Raw genomic sequence first — 22,783 nt, forward strand, 5'->3', positions numbered from 1 at the left:
AATGTGACAGCCAAAGTTGGACACAATCCTCCAGCTGAGGCTGCACCAGTGTTAAGAAGAGCTGGACATTTTACTTCCCGTGGCTAATGCACAACTTTCGTGATATTAGCCTTTTTTGTAATTGCACCAGTGTTCAATTAGTGATCTATTATATCTCCTTGATCTTTTTCAGCAGTAATCCACTGAACCAATTATTCTGTATTTTGTGGTTATGCATTGCATTTTTCTCCATAAGAGTAATAATTTACACTTGTCTTTGGAAGGAAAGAATTCCAAACGACCTTGACATATTAGAGAGCTGGTCTGAAATTTACGACATGAAATTCCACAAAGTACTGCCTGCCCCCAAGCTGAGTTTTATCCACAGATTTTAGAAACATTCTCTCAAATCTATTATCCAAATCAGACCCAGGACTGACTTCTGTGGGACTCCACTGTACATGTCCCCCCAAAAAACACTGACAGCAAACCATTGATAACTTCTCTTTTGAGTATGGTCATTCAATCAGCTTTCTCCCACTTCATAGTAATTTAATCAAGATTACATTTCCCTGTTTTGCTCATGACACTGTCATATGAGACTGTGTCTACACTGCAGAGTTTTTGCACAGAAATGGTTTTTTTTTTTCACATAAACTCGCAGAGTGTCCACACCTCAAGTGCGTTTTTGCGCAAGAAAATTTACAGTGAATTGACAGAACAGAGGAAATTGTGTGAGTTTGGCATGATTTATTCGTTACAGAACAGTCAGGGACAGTGGCTATGCATACTTACTGCAGAGCAGAGGCATTGTTTGGCGGTCAAACCAGCATTTGTATAACTTCCTGGAAAGAACAGTTATTTTGGGAGTTTAAAGAGGTGATTGCAGTAAGAAGAACAGTGCAGTTCACACAGCAATCAGTGGAATGCCACTTTGAGGGTGCTGGTCTGTGCTTTCAGAGATGTATTCTTAAAATCAGAAGTAAAATTACAGGATAGGCATAGCAGAGAACAGGTGGAGCGGAGTTAGGACTTCTGCTGGGTCACGTTTAATGAGAATTTTTAATGAGAACATCAGGTTTAATGAGAAGTCAGTAAATGGAAGTGAAGTCCTATCAGATCTGGAGTGCCTGGCTATGAGAGTGGAGAAATGAACTGGAGGTGTGGAGATAATGATCTTGTTTCAGAAGGTTCTCATCAAGGAAATCTTAAATTCAGACCACTCTGAACTGAAGTCTAGCTCAGATATAGTGCTTGCTTGTGGGATCTCCTGAAATGTGTCATCCTGAATCCTCTTCTTTCTCCCTTTGTCTGGCTTAGGCATGCCACAGGTGTGGTGGGGGAGACCCTGAAGACTGCTGTCACAGAAGCTGAAGATAAAACATGCAGAAGTACCATTGTCGGTGTATTTATTGGAGAAAGCAAAACATAAGATGCTAATCTCAGTTCTTGTGCCCCCAAAAGTTTTAGAAACTACATTCTCACTTCTGCATGGGGATTGCTTGCACACAGCACCAGCTATGGTGAGTGTGACTAGCTGGGAAAATGAAGAGAGAATCACTTGGCTGAATGAGTCTAGTAATTTATGGGAATGCCACTGAATACTGGCACAGTTTTACACAGGCAGTGGTAATTTTCACTGATCTCTCACTCCTGGGGGAAGGAAAGGCAGAGCAAACATAGCTGCTGCTGGAGTCCCAAAGTTGCCTGGGTGCATATGTTGCTATCTGGTTTGTCTGCTGAAGTTATCACTGAGACATGTGGAAAAGTGTCTTACCACAGACAAAGAAATAAGATAGCCCTCCCCAGAAAGCTTCAGCAGAGGATTGCAGACTGAATCCAGAGGATTCAAGAGCTCTCTGTGTACATAAAGAAACTGCTCTGCATGACACTCCCTGCCTAACTCTAGGAGGGAATGAAGAGCAGATAGAAACTCTCTTGGTTGTGTCACTCACTACCTGTTCTAGTACAATTACATCAATGAAAAGTCAAAAGATTGTGACCATTTACCCAAGGTTCCTTCCCCTGCATTGGGCTCTTCCATGCTCAACTTGCAGAATGGGATGGACTATGGTGAAATAAAAAACAAGGCCTGGCTCACTGTGCAGCTGGAACTCCCTCTCACCTGTCCCCTTTCTTCTTCTCTTCCTCGTCCTGGTCCATCACCTCCTCCTCCTCCTCACTGTTTATGGCAGGGATCTGGGACTTGGGTTCCTTGGAGGTATCCACAGCACTGTGGGACTGGTGTCCCCACCTGTGATAGCATAAAGCTCTTTATAAAACTTCCAGGTCTGTGGCTTGATATTAAATTGCTTGTTGGCATCCCTGGCCTTCTGGTATGCCTGCTGCAGCTCCTTAGCTTTCAAGTGGCATTGCTGCTGGTCCCTGGCTTATCCCTTCTAGTGCAGGGCCTGAGCAATTGATTTCGACATTTCTATGGCAGATTTGGAGCTGTGCTTGCACAGTCTCTTCTCCCTGTAGACCCAGGAGATCCGATATTTTCTGTCTGCTCCAGCCTGAAGAGCATGTCTACGTTGTGTGTAGCCAATTGGAGAGGTACTAGGTGTGCTCTCCAAGATGGGTAATCAGGGAAAGGAATTTTAAACAATTCATGGGGCTTTAAAATGAAGGGAGGCCTTCCAACCCCCCATGATCCACGGTCAGTGGAATTCACAATGGTGACCACACTGGTCATGGTGGGACAGTTAGATTCAGCCTAACTAACATAATGTCTACACTGGCACTGCATTGACTTGAGCCTCTGCACTGCTTGGGGAAGTGGTGTTGCTCTGTCAGCATCATGGGACATTTACATTGGTGGGAGACCAATTTGGATATAGACTCATGCACAACAAGGTTGATATAAGCTTCTTTGTATCAACCTAACTGTACATTGTAGACCAGGTCTTAGACAGATTCACAGACCCTAGGTAGCTCAAGGATGGGCAGCACAAAGGTGGCTTAAAGCCTCTCGCTCTAGGCCAGTGTTTCTCAAAGTGGTCCATGAAACCACTTTGAGAAACCTGATAACTGGCCACGTGGGTGTGTTTACTTACTGGCACCGCAGTCATGGAGACTCGCAACTCCCATTGGCTCCCGTTTGTCATTTGCAGCACATGGTAGCCACGGGAAGTGGCAACCCGGCCCACCCCACTTCTGCAAATGGTGAATCGGAACCAATGGGAGTCACAAGGCTCTGTGGCCATGGCGCTGGTAAGTAAACACACTGGTGCGGCCAGTTAGCAGGTTTTTCAAAGTGGTTTCATGGACCACTTTGAGAAACACTGCTCTAGGCTGTGCTTTATGTTGCAGACCTCCTAGAAGTAAAATTAGTTTGGAATTCTTCGATGAGATATTTTTGGTTGAAAATTCTTGTTTGTCAAAATGGAAATGTATCAGTCTATACTTGGCTTTCCCATGTCCAAGATGGACTGTTTGGTCGGACAGCTTACATCCCAGAATAGCTACTTTGCTTGAGATGTGGAAGACCTGTGTTCATATTCTGCCATGGGTCTCTTATAGCCAATGTGAGTGTCTTACCCAGTAGCTTATACACTCACCAGTTCCAGAATAACTTAATTTATCCAAAAAGTGGAACAGCTCCAACAGGAGAAACTGAGAGACGAGGCTACATGTATTCTATAGCTTTGTGCTTAGAGGCCTGTCCTAGGCTATAGGACAGCTGTATCCAACTCTCTGCTCTGCTCAGTGCATTGGGCTATTAGCTAGTCTCTTGTGTTTTTGAAAGGTTTCATTCCAAGGGAGAACAGAGACTAATTTAAAAATAGTTTTTTGTTTGTGAAACTGAATTCCTGTTTTCCAGCCAGTCCTGAGGAGCACGGTCTCACAAAAGAACCACAGGCACACTTCAGTGTTTGAATGACTTGTGTCTTCCTGGACATCCCAAGCCATCAGCCATCTTTGCAGAGCAAGTGCAGTGTACCTCTGATAGACAGTTAGCACATTGTGAAGTCATCTGCACATAGTGTCCTGTCATCCCCAGAAAAACAAAAATGCAAATCGCTGGGGCTAGCTACATTGAGCACAGAGGCTGGGGAAATGGGGTAAGAAGACTGTAATCCTCCTTTCTGATCTCCTCACTTTCTGGTTTTAGCTTACGGGGTGCAATAAATTATTGTTTTAGAAACAATACTCTAAGAGCACATCCTCTTCTGTACCTGGATATGCTCCTCCAAATGATCATAATCCGCCCAAAATAATGAGTATTACAAATAAAAAAGGTTATGAAAATTATGCTTTTCCTATGCAATACCAGTGGGACTGACCAAATCGCTGCCACAGGCAGAGCCTAAAGAAGGTTGTGGATTTGGTGAGTGGGCTAGGGTTTAGACTCGGTGATGGGTTCTTCCTGTAAGCATTGTAGCTCTATAGAAAAATCAACTGTACTTATCGGAGTACCAGGATGACTCAGAAAGTTGTTCCAGCATTATGATTCATGGAGCCATTTCAATACCATGACTCACTTAAGGTCCACTAGTGCTCAGAAGCATGTAATCAGCAGATGCTTGAACATAATCTTGGGAAACTGAAAAAGAGCCTAAGTTGACAGGAACTCCAAATATAAACTCAGGGCCTTTGCCTGAGAGATTCATATGGCTCAGCATGGGTTTATACTGGTGGAATTAGAAATATCTAAGATTAGATGGATAGCTAGAACATGCCAATTTGTGCAGGTGAATTATCCATCTGCATCCATGCAGTCCTATTAATTATTTGAATTACAGTTGGGAATAAAGGCCACAGTGGAGTTCTAGACCCATAAGGACTGTACAAACATATAGTTAGAGGCAGTTCCTGCACTCAAGAATTGTTGCTTTCTATGTGCTGGTAAAGTGTCTAGCGCAGTGGGGTCCAGATCTAAGCTGTGGTCTTTTTGCACTAAAGGACAGCTCTTCAAAGGCAGTTAGGTGCCCAAAGATGCAGATAGGCATTTTGTGGGACTTTCAAAAAATACTTAAGAAGATTGGGCACCAAGCTCACATCAATTTAATTGCAAGTTAGGTTTCTAACCTGCTTAGGCTTTTGAGAATATCCCATTAGGCACCTATCTGCATCTTTAGGCATCTAAACCCTATAGGAAATCTGATCCTATATCTAAATAGAGAAGAGAGAGAGTGGTGGGAAGGGAAGCGACATGGCAGTGCAGTAACTTTCTCAGGGTTATGTCAGAACTAAGATTAGAAATAGAACCCAGACTTTCTGATTCCTCAGCCTGCGCCTGCCTCGTACTGATAAGGTACTGAGAGATGGATTACTACAGGCTTGTTTTCAGATGTTTCAGCACTAGTCTGATTCTGGCTATCCATCCCTCTAAGCAATTATACCATGCTTGTTACCACTGGCTGATTCCATTAAGTGCTTACTTCACATCTGCAGTTGGCATGCAAAAAGTCATCTAATCAGAGGTGGATTAGGGGTTTGTGGGGCCTGGGTCAGAGCAAGGGGGGGGCCTCTCCTCACCCCTTCCACATGCACTCCTGCCAGGAAATGGGGGTCAAACACCACACCCACCTCCCGTCCAGCATTTCTACCTAGGAGTGAGGTCAGGGCACGGGGGTTTGCCCTACATTCCAGCAAAAGCATCAAGAGGACCAAGCAGGGCAAGTCCCTGCTCTCCAACTCTGCTTCCAAGCAGGAGTGGGGCCAGTGTCCTACAGCCTGACCTCACTCCCTAGTAGGAGTTCTCGGCAATGTTCCCTCTAATTTTTTCCATCCGTGTGCAGTATAAATTTTATTATGAGCACCGAGGCATGTGTGATTGTGCACCCACCGTGGAATCAAAGATAAATTTTCATTTCAGGAACACAGAAAACGAACAAAAGAAACAATAAACGAATATTAAACATACTTATATGAAAATGAACTGCACACTTCCCAATAATGATTGTCTGTGTAAGCAGGGTCTGAATGAACTCTTATCTGCCAGCTACATGAACACACAAACTCTGCATAGATACCTAGCAGACAGAAGCTGCATAGCTCCAAGTGATCAGGTTTGGCTGGTGTTGGGTTACAGTCATGTAGTACTGAAAGCAGGGGTGGTGAAATGTTATCTTTGTAGTATAACTAAAGGGGAGCAGAACTGTGCTGAGCTTGTCCCAAATGAGGACTAATCCTCAGCTGAAAGGACCTTGTTAAGCCAGGGGCTCAAATGTCAGATCCCTGTGAAAGTAAGAGGGGTGAAGACAGATGTTCCAACCAGGAGGTATGGATGCTCCCTAAGGGTCCCTCATCTGGTTTAACCTGTCCCCCTACCCATCACTGTTCAAAGACAGAGTTAAACATGCTTCATTAAGAGCCTTTTTTATTTCAGGTATTCAATAAGAGCTGAAATCACTTGTGGTGATGCAGTATTTCTGCTCAGCCTTCTGAGAACTTACAATCACTAAGGCCTCATCTATACTTACACAAAGATCGACATTCTGGGTATCAATCTTCCAGGGTTTGATTTTGCTGGTCTAATAAAGACCTGCTGAATCAAATGGTGAGGATGCACGCATTGATCCCAGTACTCCACAGGGTCATGAGGAGTAAGGGAAGTTGATGGGAGAGTTTCTGCTGTTGACCTCCCACTGTGGGACCACCCAAGAAATTTGGTTTAAGGTATGTTGACTCCAGTGACATAATTCTCATAGCTGGAGTTGCGTATCTTAATTTTTTCTTGTATTACAGTAATAATACATTGCTAGGGGGCTGCGCCCTCTGCTCACTATGCTCGCATACCCCTCCTCTCTTTGGTTAAGAGACTGATCCATCAAGATCTCACCAGAGAGGCAGCTGGCGAAAGTGGCAAGAAGTTAGCTGGCAGGAGTGGTAAGCAGTTGACTGGCTTTGTGGGGAGGCACAGTGGTTGGTGGGGCAGCCAGAAGAGAGGAGCTACAGCTGGCAGGGCAGCCAGCCAGAGGAAGTGCTAAGATCACAGAAGACTGCATTCTTCCACCTACGAGAGGTCTAATCACACAGATGCACCTCTGAATCCTGGATCTTCATTGACCAAGGACAACCACTGTGGGTGGGGTGCGGTGAAGGAGCAGAGGAAGAGACAGTTAAAGACATTTTGGTTGTAGAACTCAAGAACATGAGGCAAAAGACTCTTCCCTATGCTCTCTGGAGTGGGTGCCCTGCTCAGAGTTTCATGTTTATGAATCCTGATTGTGGTATTTTCCCTGATTAATGTCCGGTGACTTGTCTCCTTTCATTCAACGTTTATTTTCTACTCTCAGAGGCACCCAGGGATGCTGTGTTTTAGTTGCTGCTGGTAACCACCAAACAGAAGGATTAATCTGATTTACATCTGAACCTGCCTAAAACACCACCAATGGGGCCGGTTAGGTACAGTGATAATCAAGAGATGGCTTCTTGGGTTGGTTTGCTCCAGTTCAGAATGATCTGCTCCACCAGGTTGCACTCCAATGTGCAGTGACCTGTTCCAATTCAGTGACATCAGCAAAGTTTCTGGTAGCCTGGGAGCTATAAAATTAGCTCAGCAGTGCCACTGTCTGTTGGGTCAGTCTCAGATCACAAGTGGACCTTGCTGGAAAGCCATCTCAGTTCAACCCCCATGGTAGATTCACTCTACACAGGAAGCAGAATCCCCTGGGTATAATCCCTGCTTTCTGGGATATGGCTTCAGGTTTATCATGCAATCCTTTTTCTAATGAAACTAAGTTTCATATAAATCCAGAGTCCACCAACCATGTTCTTGGGGTGGCCCACCCATTCCAGGACATACCCGCATGATTCCAAATGACATTCTGTGAGTACATTAAAGGGAGGCATAGATCATCATCCATGTTGCAGTCACTGTCAGTACCCAGCCCAAGAAGTTAATGGTCCAATCAATGGACCAAACACAGTGATGGGTCCTGAGCATGTGCCACCTGAGGCATATTGCACATATGCTAAGAAGAAGAAATACGGTAATAATACATTATAATAATATTTTTTTATTTATACAATCAAAATATATACTTATTCAAACCAAAGCAACTCAGTAGGTAGCATTATGGGCAAGCAAGATTAAAATCATGTAAATAAATCTGAGATAAATAAAAAGAGATGACTTTTCCCATGCTTCTATATATACAGAGAGAGAGAGAGAGAGAGAAAAGACAGTTCCATCCGCTGCAGTCCCTGGGGCTTACAAACCTTTTCTTGCTATGACTGTGTAATTACCTATACAGGCCAATAGCAAGCTTTGGTCATTCTACCACAATTTATTATATGCTTGAGACTAGAGATGTGTTCCAACCTAAACCCTGTCTCAGCCAGCAACTGGTCCCTTGGACCAATGCTGTTATATATTATGATGAGGATGTATTTATCCTGTTAGAGCGTTCAGAGGCCCTCCCCATCAGACAATGAATGCCAGTGTACAGTGAGCAAAACAGCTGCTAGATTTCCAGAGAATCAAAAGTTGTCATAAAGAATTCAAATAGAAATAAAGCATATGGCACTAAATGTGTCCCATTGATCCAATGAAATTTATATCCTGGATGGATTTGTCTCACTGGTTCCATTAAAAAATCCAGCAGAACTCAAGGGGAGATGATGGGGGGAGGGGAGGGGGAGGGGAAGTGAAGGCCAGAGATTGTAATTTCTTCCAACTAATTATCAGCTTGCAATGTGTATAAGAGTATGTGATGTTGCCCTCTATTAGTCAGCCCACAGGGTAGATAAATGACTGACTACAATTAGCATTTATAGGAGTTCTATAGCTCAAGTGGAGCTAAGGAGCACAGTTCTAGACTGACTCTCCATGGCTGTGTCTACACTGGGCCACTTATTCTGGAAAATCAGCCACTTTTCCGGAATAAGCTGCGAGCTGTCTACACTGGCCCTTGAATTTCCGGAAAAGCAACGATGCTCTACTGTACAAAATCAGCCGCTGTTCTGGAAAAACTATTCTGCTCCCGCTCGGGCATAAGTCCTTATTCCGGAACACTGTTCCGGAAAAGGGCCAGTGTAGACAGCCCAGTAGTCTTTTCCGGAAAAAAGCCCCGATCGCGAAAATGACGCTCGGGGCTCTTTTCTGGAAAAGCGCGTCTACATTGGCCATGGACGCTTTTCCGGAAAAAGGGCTTTTCCGGAAAAGCAGCCTGTCAATGTAGACACTCCTTTTCCAGAAATACTTATAACGAAAACTATTCTGTTTTAAGCATTTCCGGAAATTCATGCCAGTGTAGACACAGCTCATGTGTGTATGCAAGGTGTAAATAGTAACTACTGATCTTGCTAACAGAATATGGAATTGTAATAGCTGCACTGGTGTACTGAACTTTACTACCATAGGGATCACATGGATTTCATCAGTTTCATAGCATGCATTTCCATGGGACTATAGTCCTTTTTGCTGTGTATTTGGACTGAATTCTGGCTCAAATTCAAGTATCTAATTGGGTGCTTCCATATGTTCAGACTGCTGGAGAATAAACAGGATGGTTGTGCTTCACTGCAGGGGAATCAGAAGTCTGAATATAGCATATGCTCTTAATTTTCCATATGGGTTAGAGATAGTCATGGTCAGTCAGCTAGAGAGAAATAGAGAAGTTGCTCCAATGCCATTTTGAAGAAGAGCTTTAGAGGAGACGCTCTCTGCACGTAAGATCTGTACAAGTGAACCGCAAATAAAGGATTATCTGATTCATCTTTCTGGAAAGAACTGAATACCGCAGCAGCATCTTTTCTGACAGAAGTTCAGCTTGGCTGCCCGCCAGACCCAGGAGGGATGTGGAAGAAAATTTAAAGGGACAAAAACAATCCAGGTAGGATCCGGATTGAGTCACCAAGTGGGAATGGACTAGCTTGTTGGGAGAGGAAGGCAGGAAGGCAGTGGGGTTATGAGCTGTTACATGTTGACAAATGCTGCATTTTGGGGTAAGCTGAGTACCCTGCATTTTAAAGCCATAAACATGTTGGTGTGAGAGGTGCATTGCACCATCATATGGGAACACAAGTTTTCCTAGAAGTCAAACAACACAGAGAAACAGTCCGTGCTACATCGACAGTGGGATTGTTGGTTGTGTCGTGAGGGTCCCTCCAGCATGGATCAGTCTGACTGTCTCATCTTACCTTTTTCGCACAGCAGAGTCGTTAATGCAGCGAGTCACATCAGGTGGCGGGGTCTTTGTCTGCCCTGTGAGCAAACCTCACTGAAAAGACCGTAAACACTAGCAGGTGCAAAGAAATGAGTTTGTTTTCACCCAGAAAATATAACACCCGAGTTTTAAGTCTCAGAACAAGCCAGAAATTGGGACAATTGCAAATGGAGAGCTCCTGTTTCTAGAGCCTTGTAGACATATGGAAATAAACTGGCATCTGCAGAACTGCAGGGCACTCCCAGGATTCGCAGCGATGAAAGGAGCTGCCACTCTCAGGAGACAGTGCCTCAGCCTGGCAGCTCCTCCATCACAGCTGAACCAGCCACCCTACCCTGCGCTGCCCTTGTCCTCTCCACACAGCTGTCTGTGTCTCCTCTCCAGGGTTGTGCTGGTGAGCCTGCTGCCCACCTCAGTGGGTGAGGTTGGGGGTGGTACAGCTGTGTTGGAGGAGATGCCAGTGTGAGATGTTGGCTCCTGGGAGCAGCAGCTCCATGTTCTCTTTCTTTTCCCACTGCAGGTCCTGGATACCAATTTATAGCCGCAGATATCTGTATCTGATGTATAAATGTGTATCCCTGCAGGACTGTGCCTATTCGGACAGTCAGACAGATGTGACAGGAGAGGGACTCAGCTCTCAAAGGTCAAGGTCAGCAGTGTACAGCATCATATGTAAGTGACTTTGTTTAGGGATAGCTCCTGTGTTATGTTTTAGAACTAGGTGTGTAGCATGTTCCCTTTCTTTTTTATTTCACTCAGGTGCAACTAATGAAGCACCAGGCAGAGGGCAGGCCGATATACAGGGCAATGCAAGTTCTTGTTTTCCTAAAGCATATGTTTGCACTTTTGGGAAATGCCCCAGATTGGAATTTGCTTTTATGTGGCCTCTTTCCCATTCCCTGAACACAAGGAGGAGGCTGGTGCAGGAACGATAACAGAATTAAGACGAAAGCATTGCCTGTTGTGTGCTGAAGCCACTCCTTAAGGGGCAGACCCTGGCCCCAGTGTCATTATGGTAGCCAGTTCCAAAAGTATAATAATTTTTTATCTCCTTTGGGTCATTCCCTGTGTTAACCGGATGATAATCCTAAGGAATTTGCTAATTTGATTAAAAAAAGAAAAGGCAGGAGAAGCCATAATATCCCCAAGCAATGTGTATGATTAATGTCAGGTGCCAAAACACAGGAGGGGGCCCAAGGCAGGAACTGACAAACACAAATAATGTATGCAGATAAAAATGTAGCAAACTGTCATGTGCAAAGCTGAGATTGGAAATCATGCCTGAGGTGCTGTGTGAGGCAAGGAAATTCTGTGTGTATCTGTATCAAACAGAAGCTGAGGCAAATATTGGGGCTAGCTCTGAATCTCGCTAATGCTGGCCAAATAATTTGACCTGGCCAAATTCTTCGGTTGTAAATATGGAGAATTCCATTGACTTCAGTGGAGACAGTAAAGTTTACAGTTGGGGTATCTGAGAATAGTATTTGTCCCAATAACTTCATCAACACTAAGAATTTCTCTCTTTCTCTGGGCCCTTTAAGCAAAACTCTTATGCATGTGCACAAAGCTTAGCAGGTATATAAGTTCCCTTGAAGTAAATGGGATTTAGTCATGCGTTAACCATTAAGCACATGCTTAAGTCCTTTGCTGAAAATTGAGGGCATAGCTGAATTTGTTGAATTGAGGGCATAGTTAGTAAAACCCTTAGGGATCCTTTTTTAGCCCAAAGTCCAGTATGCTTCAACAGCACCCCTGGGAGTTGTGGATTACAAACTGTGGCATGTTGGGAGAACTTCCTGCTTCCTGCCAGGATGTACCCTCTGCCCCCAGCAGGGTCTCAGCAAGGGCTGTGCTAGAAGCAGCAGGCAGGCTGCACGCAGAGAAGAGGAGCTGCTGAATTGTGATCCCATTCTATGGGGTTTTTTTTACAGAATAAAGCCTGTTCCTGATGGTTTGTCTGAGTGAGTCTGGTCTGAGGTGCACACACATCATACACAAGGCAGAGCACACCAAGGAACTTCCCACAGTTGTGTAAATCTTCCCCTATGCTGAATAATCTCACCCTGGGCTGGTGAACAGGAGAGGTTCCATTTTGAAAGGTGGTATACAAATGGAAGCTAGCATCATTGTTCCTGTGTTCTGGTTTGCAGTTTTGCTCATGTGAAAGAAGCTGTAAAAGGCAAAGAAGAAGGTGCAGGCAGTGCTGGATTTATGCACAAATGAAGCAAGCAACATTTTAGGGCCTCAGAGTAGGAGGAGACTCTAAGTAATTAAAAAACAACAACTAGTTTTCAGTTACATCCTCGCCTATGTACCGGTATATATGCAAATATAAAACTTTATTATTTCTATTTTCGTTGTCCTTTCTGTTAGAATAAGGCATGGTGTTTTTTGGTAATGCTGTGGGGCCTGTTAAACTCGACATAGTTTAAGGCCTCATCATGTCTTAATCTGGCCCTGGGTGGAGCTGTCAACATGAAAAGAAAGTAGATATGACAGTAAGCGATTCCAAGGTCAGAAGGAACACTGTGATCATCTAGTCTGACCTCCTGTGTAACACAAGACATAGAACTTCCCTTAATTAGTTCCTGTTTGGACTAGACCAGATCTTTGAGAAAAATATCAAAACTTGGTTAAAAAATTTCCAGTGATGGAGAACCCACCACTACTTTCAGTAAATCATTCCAATGGTTAATTACCCTCATGGCTAAAAGTTGGTCACTTACAGGCAGTCCCCGGGTTACGTACAAGATAGGGACTGTAGGTTTGTTCTTAAGTTGAATTTGTATGTAAGTCGGAACTGGCGTCCAGATTCAGCCGCTGCTGAAACTGACCAGCAGCTGACTACAGGAAGCCCGAGGCAGAGTTGCTCTGCCCTGGGCTTCCTGGAATCAGTCGCTGATCAGTTTCAACATTGGCTAAATCTGGACACCTGGGACAGAGCAGCTGGGGCGCTGTCAGGTAGGTCCCCGCAGCGCTGCACCTCAGCGCTGCAGGGACCAACCCAGCAGCACCTCAGCAGCTCTATCCCAGGTGTCCCCAAGTCAGCTGCTGCTGAAACTGATCAGCGGCTGATTCCAGGAAGCCCGGGGCAGAGCAACTCTGCCTCGGGCTTCCTGTAGTCAGCCGCTGGTCAGTTTCAGCAGCGGCTGACTTGGGGACACCTGGGGCAGAGCAGCTGGGGTGCTGCCAGGTTGGTCCAGTAGCGCCGAGGAGTGGCGCTGCGGGACCAACCCGGCAGCGCCCCAGCTGCTCTACCCCAGGAGTCGTCTGCAAGAAAAGCCTGGTCTGCTGGGGGGGGGGGTGCACTAGCTGCGCCCCCTTTCCCCCCAGCAGACCAGGGAGACGCGGGTGGCGGGACCGCCGAGACGCGCCGCGGTCCCGCCTGCATCCTCCACGGCTTTGCTCCACGTCTCTCTGGTCTGCTGGGGGGGGGGGCTCTCCCCAGCAGACCAGGGAGACGGGGAGCAAAGCCTCGGAGGATGCGCGCAGCAGGACAGCTGTGGCGCGTCTGGGCTGTCCCGCTGCCTGCGTCTTCCGCGGCTTTGCTCCGCGTCTCCCTGGTCTGCTGGGGGGAGGGCTCCCCCCAGCAGACCAGGGAGACGCGGAGCAGCTTTTCTCGCCCCGGAGGACGTGGGCGGTGGGACCACGGTGCATCTGGGCGTCCTGCTCCTCGCGTCCTCTGGGGCGAGTAAAGCCCTGTTCGTAACTGCGGATCTGACATAAGTCGGATCCGCGTAACTCGGGGACTGCCTGTATTTCCATCTCAATTTGTCTCACTTCAGCTTCTAGCCATTCGGTTGGCTCCTTCCTCTGCTAGATTGAAGAGTCCTCTGCAGAGAATTTGAGTAGTGGATGGTCAGAACACAGTAGCCAAGTCCTCCATGTTTGGAATTGTAAGCGATATGCTGGTATTCACTGTGGCCTCCTTCATGCTTTCAGCCTGTCTTTGTGCCAGTAGAGAAGATCTGTAGCCATCATAGGAAAGTTTAAGGGCTGGCATTCTTCCCCCTCTCCCCGCCCAGTGAATTGTTTGGACCCTATAAAAATGTCCATTTTCAGGTGTTGCTATCCTCTTCCCTCTTTCTGAATTTCTCACATTCCACTGGGAGGGCTAAAAACAAATGTGCTGACAGGTGTTTCTTTTCCTGAAGATGCTTTCAGTTATAACTGTAATGAGCCAGTTTTCCCCAGTGGAAGGCAGATTGGTGTTATCTTGCTGGAGTGACAGTATGTTTCAGAGGTTTTTAATGTGCCAGGGGTATAATGATGTGTCCCTTTAAGGCCATGATAGAGCTGTAAGCTCTTCAGGCCTGGAGACAAGCTGTATACAGGTGGTTGCAAAATCTGAGGCTGACGAGACAAGGAAAGTGAGAAGCTGTTATGAAATGTGAGTTTTGAAGCTTTGCTAATTAAACAAGCCTGCTTGATTCTGATGTCTTGACACCAAGGTGATGGGCCTGACAAACATGCATTTCCTGTCAAGCAAATCGTTAATTCCTGGCTCACATTTCACACAGTGGTTCACATAAAACAGTGATTAGGGCCACAATGATGGATCAGTACGTCAGAAGAATAAATAGGACAGTGGGCTGAAAGCCCAGTCAATTAACCAAACAGAACCTTGACAATCAGTCAAGTAAGCCTGTTAACTGGGGGACACATAGACCTGTGAAGAGGTAAAATTCCACACTGGATTGTAACATGAAGTCATTGTTGTTATTAATTATTTTGTATTTCTATTACAGTACTAGGTAGGGCAGTGATGGGCAACCAAGACTAGTGAGTGGGCCAGATGAGTGGTCTTCCTTCGTCTCAGTGGACTGCAAGATTGAAATCCAGTGGTAGACAACTTGCAGCCTGCAGGCTGCTTGCAGTCCACTGGGATTCCACCTGTGGACAGCCCAGACAGCCCTTCTCTGCCCCTTTCCCCCACACCTCTGGCTCAAGAGGGCATTGGAGCTCCACGCTTACTTACTCCTCCCCCTCCCTCCCAGCACTTTTGAAGCACCATGAGCTGCCTGATTCGCACTTTGGCCCTGCTCCTTCATCTACCTACCAGAGCTTCAACATCACCGGAAGGGGGCAGAAAGGGGGTGCGCGGGGCGCAGGTGGAACCCCAATGCACCACATGTGTGGGTGCACCATGGATTTATATAGTGACATTATGATATTTTCTGTCATATTATCTACCCATGCCCAAATGATCCTAACATTCTCTTGGTGTTTTTGACTGCCACTGCACACTGAGCAGATGTTTTCAGAGCACTATCCACAATGACTCTGTTTATTCAGTGGTTACAGCTAATTTGTACCATATCATTCTGTATGTGTAGTTGGGATTATGTTTTCCAACGTGCATTACCTTGCATTTATCAACACTGAATTTCATCTGCCATTTTGTGGCCCAGCCATCCAGTTTTATGAGATCCCTTTGTAACTCTTTGAACGTAACTATTTTGAGTAATTTTGAAACATCTGCAAACTTTGCCATTGTTGGCAGTGATTTATACAGAACTTAATCCTATGTGCAAACAGGACTCCATTTTAAAATCACCAACTCCATTTTGAAATCACAAACTCCACCTTGTTATCTGAAGCTGTGGAGGTAAACAAGAACTGCTTCCAGCTGGATTTTCCCACCGTGGACTAATTATCATATTAGCTTTACCTCAGAACGCTGCACATATGCTCCTATCAATCATTTATTTTCCTGCCACAAAGAACATAAAGTATCGCCTACTCAAGGGTGCGTGCCCAGTCTCCATGACTCGTCAAGTCCAACAGACATCAATGCTGCTGGAGCTGCTGGTGGCTCCCTTACATGCCTGGTAGCAAAGCTCAAGGATTAAAGCCTAGGGTCCACCGGACCAGTGACAGTGGTGCTGTGGAATCCTTGAACTACCAAGAATGCTTTTTCCATGCCACTTATAGTGAAGGTTTAAGTGTGGTATTGGGAATACACTACATTGGGGTTCATTGATTTCCTCCACCATCTGAAGAGACACCAAGACGTGTTCCAGATGCGTGGTGAAGACCTGGTTCAATTCTGGACAATGCCATCAATCCACACTAACCTTTAACATCAAGGAACACCTGAGGTGGGATCAGATCACTTAAGAGTTCCTCCCCTTGGTGGCTTGCAGTCACTGGGTAGAAGGTCCTAGGTCCTCTCCTTCTTCTTCCTCTCCTCCTCCGGCTCCGCTGTGTCAACATCTTAGCCAGAGATTGTAAAGTATTGTACTCACTTGATTGTTAGGGGAACTGTTCTATCATCTTTACTTATATTTTGAGGGTGTGGGATTGGATTTCTGACTGGTGTACTGGCATTTATTATGGTTATATGCTGTGTATTGTTCCAAATTCTTTTAATAGATTTCTTAAATTTATATCTGAGTTATGTTTTGATTGGACAATTATCCACTGGTGATAGATACAGTGTTGGGGGATATGCTCTCCTGGTGTCAGGAACAAGCTTCGACCAGATCCTAGTTTTAATTTAATCTTGTTACTGAGTCCCTAGGTAACACCATCTCCCTATTTACCCTTTCTTATATAATTTATAAAGGCCTTGAACAACACTGGACCCTATTCAGATTCTGGAGGAGAAGGGGATACTGCTGTTTATCTCTTTCCATTTTGAAAATTGATCACTCTTATTTCTACCTTCTGTTTTCTGCCTTTTAACCAGTTACAGATCCAGGAGAAAACCTTCATTTTTATCCCATGACAGCTTAGTTTGCTTGATAGCCTTTGGTGAAGGATCTTTATAAAGGCTTTCTGAAAATCCAAATACACTCTATCCACACAGTCAGCCTTGTTTACATGTTTTGACACCCTCAGACCTGGTTCTGAAGTTAGGTTTACCAGCATGCAATTGCCAGGGCTGTCTCTGGGACTCTGTTTTAAAAATTGGTGTCATGCTAGCTATCCTCCAGTTTCCTGGCACATAAGCTGATTTAAGTGTTAAGTTAGATATCCCAGATGATAGTTATGCAATGTTACATTTGCACTTGCTCAGAATTCTAGGGTGGATATCATCTGGTCCTAGTGACTTATTACTATTTAATTCATTGATTTGTTCCAAAACCTCCTATGTTTTCCTGCCTCTGCTCCATGATGCTGACCTGCATTGCTCAGTTAACTTTTCAAATAAGCAACTTTATGCTTTCTCCTGTGTTGCCCCTTACACTTGGGAACAAGTCCCTGTAAACATCTGGCAAGGCACCTCATTGTCCTCCATGAAATCCTTCCTTAAAACTCCTTTTTCATGATGCCTACAAAGGTTTAGTCAGTTGGTGTGCTGAATCCATTATGTGCAGACACACCCAGTTTGGGAAATGTATGCACAACATTTGGCATACAATACTGCACCTCAACAGTCTGAAAATAAAGCCCTTAAAATGCATCTATTTCTGAGCTGGGTTTTTTTTTCCAAAGAGTCTTATGATGTTTAAAGGAAAAAACCCTCATACTTCTATTTCCCTAGCTATCATGAAAATGACTGAACAAATTTTGCTCAAATGGATAAATAAATACATATATACATCACCTTTTGGTTGTGATCAAACATGAAACGTTCATCCCAAAGGCAAAGTGTTTTGTTTTTGAAATAAAGGTCTGAGCAAATGAAATTGAGTAGGTTAGATTCTGCTACATTAATTCACCTGAATCCTACATTACTCCATTACGGCTGCTGGAACTGTTTGGGGACCAACGTGCTTCTGAAACAAAGTAAGGCTATCAGAATCTCATGTTGTGAAAAGTGGTCTGTAACTTTAACTGTAATTGTTGCAGCACTCGGTGGAATTACTATGGCCCCCCATAACACCACTCTCCATTCTTTGGCTCTACTATTCTAAAGGTGTTTTGTACGTTTCTGAATAGATCAAATTATGCCTCACATAAGCTGCCCTGGCCTGGGGAGATGAAGAAAGAACCACACATGGCAGCTGTCAGTCATGTTCATGCACTACTGGAAGGCACTCAAAGCTAGATTTTTCAAGGTACCTAAAATTGCAGGTAGGCACCTCCTGGCCTTTTCAAAAGTGCTGGACACTTATCTCCCATTGATTTCAAGGGCACGTGTGAAAATCTCATAGGCATTTAGTTGCATCTTTAGGTACCGAAATAACTTTACAAATCTGCTTCTCGGATTCTGCAATGATGACGGCTGTATAAAAACCTACATAGGATTGACTATGAATTACAATGTGTTATCTTCTGAGTAGTGACAGTGTGCTCACTGCAGTGCAGGCATTGGTCCTGATGCTTCCACTATTGCTGGTTGCAGTGCTAGTACAGTGAATAGCTGGGGGACTGCCTGTCTATGGTATCTGGGTACTATATCTGGGAGTGTTTTCCAGCTCAGGCCCAGAGGGAGAAACAGGGCCCTGCTCTACACCCTGTTGAAATGAAAGGCAAAACTCTGACTGACTCTGGTGGCAGCAGAACTAGAATTGCAGTCTCTGCTCAAAAGAGTTTACAACGGTCTAGTGCAGAGGCAGCAAAACCTTCAAAGACTAATAGTATAGTTTCGGATGGTGCAGGAATGAATTGAGCAGGATTCAACTGACATAAACAGAAGCAAATCCAAAACTCCATTCTATAGGAGAGGCAGTGTGTTCAAATCAATCTGATGTAATTTTGGCTCTGATTTGGTAGCTGGACTTGTACCAATGGACCCTTGTGTCTACATGGATTCCTGTGGAAGCAAAAGTCTATCCACACAGATCCTCTCGCATCATCACAGTGTTCATGAGTACTTACAGTACTAAGAAAATATCAGTGATTCGGCTGAACGATTCCATGTGTGAAATAATCTCCTGCAATTTGGCTTCCTGTCAGGCAAGTTATGTAATTTATTACCCCGACAAGTAATTGTCCAAATATTTATTTAAAAGGCAATTTAAATTATTTGATTTATATTCATGAGTAATTAAGCAGATATGCTGCATGCTGTACATATATTTCTCCTTGCCAAGGTAGTTAATCTAAATTTCAGTTCAGATCCAAAATATATCTTCCTTATCCCCTCTCTCTCCAACAAGCCCCCTGTCTCTAAGGAATAACAATTATCTAGTGCGTGACAGTGAATAGATAATTGGGACAGTGCAGTCTTATGGGTCATTATGCCATTTTGTTATCTTGCTGAAACAGGCGATGCAATGTGTTCCTAACTAGAGGATGTGACTCCAGCTTGTCAGCAGCAGATAAATATGCAGCAATGTCTACTTTCTGTGATGGTGATTAATGATGTCTACCTGTCAAAAAGTGTTTGCATTGGCTAGTTTGGATGGTCAAGTCCATAAAGGGCTAGTCTCTTTGACTCTTGTCCGTGGGAGCAATTACATTTCTGGGCCACTAGGTCTCTTTGGCAAGCAAAACAGGTCTGTTTATATATGTTATATGAAGTGGGAACGAGTCTTTTCTTCCTAAGAGTTATGTCTTGGAGAAAATCAGATGAGTGATGTTCAGAAGTTTCTTCCCACACTCAAGTCAGCACATGAAATGAGTCTTTGACAACAACAAAAAAAACCAAACCCTCTAGGAATGGAGAGTCCACCACCTTCCTCGGTAACTCATTCCAGTGCTTCACCACCCTCCTAGTGAAATAGTTTTTCCTAATATCCAACCTAGACCTCTCCCACTGTAACCTGAGACCATTGCTCCTTGTTCTGCTTTCTGTCACTACTGAGAACAGCCTTTCTCCATCCTCTTTGGAACTTTCCTTCAGGAAGTTGAAGGCTGCTATCAAATCCCCTCTCACTCTTCTCTTCTGCAGACTAAACAAACCCAAATCCCTCAGTCTCTCCTCATAGGTCATGCGCTCCAGCCCCCGAATCATTTTGGTTGCCCTCTGCTGGACCCTCTCCAATGCGTCCACTTCCTTTCTATAGTGGGGGGCCCAGAACTGGACACAATATTCCAGATGTGGCTTCACCAGAGCAGAATAAAGGGGAATAATCACTTCTCTGGATTTGCTGGCAATGCTCCTCCTAACGCACCCTAATATGCCATTAGCCTTCTTGGCTACAAGGGCACACTGTTGACTCATATCCAGCTTCTCATCCACTATAAACCCCAGGTCCTTTTCTGCAGAACTGCTACTTAGCCATTCAGTCCCCAGCTTGTAACAATGCTTGGGATTCTTCCGTCCCAAGTGCAGGACTCTACACTTGTCCTTGTTGAACCTCATCAGATTTCATTTGGGTCAATCCTCTAATCTGTCCAGGTCACTCTGGACCCTATCCCTGCCCTCCAGCGTATCTACCTCTCCCCCTAGATTAATGTCATCTGCAAACTTGCTGAAGGTGCAATCCGTCCCCTCATCTAGGTCATTAATAAAGATGTTGAACAAAACCAGTCCAAGAACAGATCCGTGGGGCACGCCGCTAGAAACCGACCACAAACCTGACATTGAGCCCTTGATCACTACCCGTTGGGCCCAACAGTCTAGCCAGCTTTCTATCCATCTTACAGTCCATTTATCCAATCCATACTCCCTTAACTTGCTGGCAAGAATACTGTGGGAGACCGTATCAAAAGCTTTGCTAAAGTCAAGGTATATCACATCCACTGACTTTCCCATGTCCACAAAGCCAGTTACCTCATCATAGAAGCTAATCAGATTGGTCAGGCACGACTTGCCCTTCGTGAGTCCGTGTTGACCATTCCTGATCACTTTCCCCTCTTCCAAGTGCGTCAAAATGGATTCCTTGATAATCGCCTCCATGATTTTTCCAGGGACTGAGGTAAGGCTGACTGGTCTGTAGTTCCCTGGATTGTCCTTCTTCCCTTTTTTAAAGATGGGCAATACATTTGCCTTTTTCCAGTCATCTGGGTTCTCTCCCGATCTCCACGAGTTTTGAAAGATAATGGCCAAAGGCTCTGCAATGACATTTGCCAACTCCCTCAGTACCCTTGGATGCATTTAATCCGGGCCCATGGATTTATGTATGTTTAGCTTTTCTAAATAGTTCCTAACTTGTTCTTTCCCCACCAAGGGCTGTCCACCTCCTTCCCATACTGCATTACCTAGTGCATTTGTCTGGGAGCTGACCTTGTCTGTGAAGACAGAGGCAAAAAAAGCATTGAGTACGTCAGATTTTCCCACATCATCTGTCACTAGGTTACTTCCATCGTCCAGAAAAGGCCCCACACCCTCTCTGATCACCCTCTTATTGCTAACATGCCTGTAGAAACATTTCTTATTGCCCTTCACATTCCTTGCCAGGTGCAATTCCAATTGTGCTTTCGCCTTCCCGATAACTCCCCTGAATTCTCCAACAATATATTTATATTCCTCCCTAGTCATCTGTCCAAGTTTCCACTTCTTGTAAGCTTCCTTTTTGTGTTTAAGCTCACCATGGATGTCCCCGGTAAGCCAATCTGGTCGCCTACCATATTTGCTTTTCTTGCTGCGTATCGGGATGGTTTCTTCCTGTGCCTTTAATAAGGCTTCTTTAAAATATTGACAGCTCTCCTGGACTCCTTTCCCCTTCATGTAAGCATCCCTACTGCACACTGTAGGCTAATAGCTCCTCCAGTGAGTTCTTACAGCTGGATCCAAAGCTTGCTTGGGCTTTGGATTAGACCCTTAAGTACAGTGATGCTCTGAGATGTGATTTGATAAAAATGGCTTTGCGGGATTCTAGGTTTTTTTTTTCCTGTTTCAGTGACATCAAATCAAATGGGATTGGTGTATAGGAAGAAAAAAGATGGTGCTGCATTCTTTGTGGCTCAGACATCGTCAGCCGTGGTATAGCTTTGCCAACAGTAATTCATTCAAGTTATTAAGGAGATGATTTGGCAGAAACCAGTAACAGATTCATAGATTTGAAGGGTAGAATGGACTTCTATGATCATCCAATCTGATCTCTTACATGCCCCGGATCTGACAATTTCAGCAGAGGAGGGAATTGTCCTTTCTCCACACTGCCATGCAGGAAAACTGTGTCTGATCTCTGGCTGCTTTGTCTGGAAGCAAAGAAAAGGTGGCATCTTGTACCCACAGGAGGATTGCCAGGTGATCTGCAGGATGGTTCTAATAGGCTCTGGATATGAGAACTGTTCATTCTTCCTTGCCTGGGGTGGTGGCCAGGCTATGGGGAAAATGGCAGAGTAGAGGCAAATGGGAGATAATCTATCTCAGGGAATGTTTCCTGAAGAATGTGTGACCTTTTGCCTCCCAAAAGATTTGAAAATTTTCAACCAGTGCAATGTACACCTCTGGTTTGGAGACACAGGGTGCTGCTTTGAGACTTCTACTTTCTGGTAGAAGAAAAGAGACTAGATCAGAAACAGAACATTTTTCATACTATTACAAGCTCAGGTTTTGTTTCAGTGGATCCTTGATCCACCAAGCTGGTTTACTCCTCTCTACAAGGTTATGTCTACACTACAGCACTAATTCAAACTAACTTAATTCGAATTAGTTAATTCGAACTAGTGCATCTAGAACTAAAAACTAGTTCGAATTAGAGTTTTGCTAATTCGAACTAGCATGTCCACATTGAGTGGACCCTGAACCGAGGTTAAGGATGGCCGGAAGCAGTGCCGGCAGGGCATCAGATTAGGACTTAGAGCATGGAGCTGCTGTCTCAGGCTAGCCGAGGGCTGTGCTTAAAGGGTCTCGACCCCCACCCTGGACAGACAGTTCTCAGGGGTTCCCCGCTTGCAAAGCA

General features: G+C 44.8%; 1 long non-coding RNA gene across 1 annotated transcript; it reads right to left on the reverse strand.

Moving 5' to 3' along the window:
• Positions 1–1,022: 1,022 nt before the first annotated feature.
• On the reverse strand, positions 1,023–3,129 carry LOC142826688 (uncharacterized). Its single transcript, XR_012900890.2, has 3 exons — positions 3,036–3,129; positions 2,105–2,233; positions 1,023–1,349 (listed from the first exon to the last, which is right to left on the reverse strand). It is a non-coding gene; the product is annotated as an uncharacterized LOC142826688 (long non-coding RNA).
• Between the last annotated feature and the right edge of the window lie 19,654 nt (positions 3,130–22,783).

Source organism: Pelodiscus sinensis, chromosome 2, assembly GCF_052426305.1.
Source record: "Pelodiscus sinensis isolate ZL-2025 chromosome 2, ASM5242630v1, whole genome shotgun sequence".
In the NCBI taxonomy this organism is placed as follows: domain Eukaryota; kingdom Metazoa; phylum Chordata; order Testudines; family Trionychidae; genus Pelodiscus; species Pelodiscus sinensis.